This window comes from Panulirus ornatus, chromosome 42, assembly GCF_036320965.1.
Source record: "Panulirus ornatus isolate Po-2019 chromosome 42, ASM3632096v1, whole genome shotgun sequence".
In the NCBI taxonomy this organism is placed as follows: Eukaryota; Metazoa; Arthropoda; class Malacostraca; order Decapoda; family Palinuridae; genus Panulirus; species Panulirus ornatus.
The window spans coordinates 28611206-28614661 of record NC_092265.1 but is presented as its reverse complement, the minus strand read 5'-3'; the positions used below and the strand labels follow the sequence as shown (position 1 = coordinate 28614661).

Here is a 3456-nt window from a genome sequence, read left to right as displayed (position 1 = left end):
TAAGCATGAACTCCTCTCTCTCTCTCTCTCTCTCTCTCTCTCTCTCTCTCTCTCTCTCTCTCTTTCTCTCTCTCTCTCTCTCTCTCTCTCTCTCTCCCCAGCCAGCCACTATGAATGTAGATTGCGTGACTGAGTGAGAGCGATGAAGTTCTTGCCATATGACGGCGAGCCACTGTGCACCCCACCCACCCACCCACCCAGCACATATCAACTTACATCTTGCCTGAGAGAGAGAGAGAGAGAGAGAGAGAGAGAGAGAGAGAGAGAGAGAGAGAGAGAGAGAGAGAGAGAGAGAGAGAGAGAGAGAGAGAGAGAGAGAGAGAGAGAGAGAACCTACCTACGAGTATTTACGGTCACAAAAAAATACTGAAAATAAAGGCCCCGCCGGGAATCGAACCCGGACCAACTGTTTATGAGGCAGATGTGCTAACCACTACACCACGGAGCCACTTGTCAGTGGCGTAAAAATCTCTTATATATTAACAAACGTGACTGAAGACTTAAAGAATCTGGTACAAACATAATGGTTATTGTGATAAATGAATTGTTTATGATGAATATGTATTGTGTTGCATTATAATGATCGTTCATTACCAAGATCTTTAAGCCTGAATCCTTAAGATTATATAAGAAATGATAAAAACGTGTTAAGAACATAAACATTTATGATTATAAAGAACAGAATGCATTATCATGCGGGTATCTAACTGAAAATGCAGTACAAGGAGCTAGTTTAAGGCAGGAGTATTATATCTTTTAACAAAATTTTTACCTCAACGTACTTTATTTTTCATCATAATTTTTTATGTTTACTATCAAGAAATGACTTTTACCTAATATAAAAATTCTGTATAGGTATTTGATCACTGTTCTCCAACGACGCATTGAATAACTCTTCGTTAGTGAAGTTCATTTCGTGTAATAGATCATGTATTACAAAGCTGTATCTATCCACACAAGTGTTATACATCCCGGGCAACGATATTCTAGAGATAACGTACATATAACATATGTAAGTCTTCTATAGATATTTATAAAAGAAATTTCCTGAGGGACAAAACCTAAGACTTTCGTATCAACGTTTATCAGTTGTAAGTGATCAAGCTTTATCAAAAAGGTACAATGAAACAAGTAGACAGAATGATGAAAGATGTAACGCATCCGCTACATAATTGTTACACGTATCTTAAATCTGGTAGAAGGCTAGCTCTGCCCAAGCTGCACACTGATAGATACAAAAAGTCGTTTGTACCTAAAAGCATTCTGCTTTTCAATCATCTATCATCACTATAACTTCTAATTTAAGTTTCATGATAACTGTAGGTGATGGTTCATGATAGGGATGGTGACAAGCTGATATCGCATGTACACAATAGCAAAGTAACATTTTATATGAAATAACCTATGCAATATTTCTTGTTAATATTTTAATGTTTTTTTTTTTTACAACTACTAAGGAGCCCTAAAGCCAAAACGAATTTCATTTTGTATTATATTTTGTATAACAATTTGACGAATAAAGTATCTTATCTTATTACAAAACTGTGTCCATTGCCACAGGTGCTACTGATCCTGGGTAAAGGTATTTCACCATCTTTGTATCTTTAACCTTTCTAGTTATAGATGTTTCATCCCTGATTCCATCCTCACAATGGATGTATGTGGTTTGTGTTGTCTTAACATATCATTAGTCAGTTGAAGTGGAGAACATGCTCCACAGCCTAGCCACTCTACTCTGTCTTCCACATGCTATTCAAGAGGTGTTACCGGATTCCGCCTATAAGTGTTTACGCCGGGGGTAACAAGTTACCTCCTGACGGCCTCTTCTTTTTACTTTTGATGATTTGAAAAATTTATGAATCATATTTGGTTTTATGATGTCAATAAGATTGTTGGAAATTGTATATAATAATCTTTATCTGTCATTTGATGAACTTTAATTCACTAAAGATAAAGTTTATGAATATTGATTGTTTATCTCTCGTTGTTACTGTTTTTTTTTTTTTTATCTAACAAAATACTTTCATTTGACTCATAAAGGGTATTATTAAGGAAAACATAAATAATCTTTCATTAGTTCTCATCTGTCATTTGATGAACTTTAATTCATCAAAGATAAAGTTTATGAATATTGATTGTTTATCTCTCGTTGTTACCGATGTAAGGTTTTTTATCTAACGAAATACTTTCATTTGACTCATAAAGAATATCCTTAAGAAAAACGTAAATAATCTTTCATTAGTTCTCATCACACAAAATAAAAGTCTGTTTTTTCAAAGTTTTCTCAGCGGATGATGCTAACATTTTGAAGAGTAGAAACTCATAACTTAGAATCCATGAACTTTGTGTTAATAATAATTACATTACTTTTCTCTAAACAATACTTTTTTTCAGTATGTAAAGCCCGGATAAAAAGTCTGCAGCATAGATACTGACGCAATTTTCTTTATGCTATTGAAAATATTACTGATTTCTACATGTAAAACATTTATCTGCAAAATAGAAATCTTAATGTTAGATATGTTAATCTTAACGATATTACGTTTCATATATTTCTGTACCTTGTGCTCCAGAAAAGTTAGGAGATTTTATTTATTATCGCATAAAATAATTAGTTTGAATATCCCATGTATTATCAATATAAATCCACAAGGTAAATACACATTTGCCATCTGTATTCTATGGTAATCAGTGATAAGTTCTACTGAACTGATATGTGATACAATAAATGTGATCTGTCTATACTTCTCGTTAGAAAAATCTTTGAAACTTATATCCGATTTCTCGCACAAGCAGTCAAATTGTGTTTCCGAGTTTGATAGATTTTCCTAATATTTGATATCTATAAGAGACGTTGATTACTAAAAGCAATTTCACGATGGCAAAATCAGCAAACATTATCAACTGGTACGATGACGCAAGACGACTGCAGAAAGATTAACAGCGTATCGTTGTACAGTGTACAATGGCCAGTGATATTCACTGTAGGTATACGCAAAATGATATACCTTGTGCACATAGCAGGCAAATTAGATGATCATCATAAGATTTAGAAATAGAGCTATCAAGGAAGGAGAAAGACGTAGGTGTAATTATTAGTCAAGATGGAAAGCCAATACATAAACATCATGAGCAATGTGTACTGCTCCTCCTCCTCTGGCTTTTGATTCTTACTGTCACATTTTAATATATGTGAATAATGGAAGGGCAAGTCAGAGCCTAGATATATTCAGTTACTCGTGGATTACTTGCCTTGCCGATGGTGACTTATCACTCCAGGTGTAACTACTTACAGTTGGAGTCCGGTAACACCATTTCAATGGTATCATTTGACAAACAGAGTAGAGTGGCTAGGCTCAAAAGCGAGTTCTGCGCTTCAACTGACTAATTATATGATAAGGATAAGGAGGGTAAAACATAGATTTCGATTGTAAGGCTGGAATCAGGGATGAAACA

General features: G+C 34.5%; 1 non-coding gene across 1 annotated transcript; it reads right to left on the bottom strand.

The window, feature by feature from the left end:
• Positions 1-376: 376 nt before the first annotated feature.
• Positions 377-448, bottom strand: TRNAM-CAU (transfer RNA methionine (anticodon CAU)). The gene has a single exon. It is a non-coding gene; the product is annotated as a tRNA-Met (tRNA).
• Between the last annotated feature and the right edge of the window lie 3008 nt (positions 449-3456).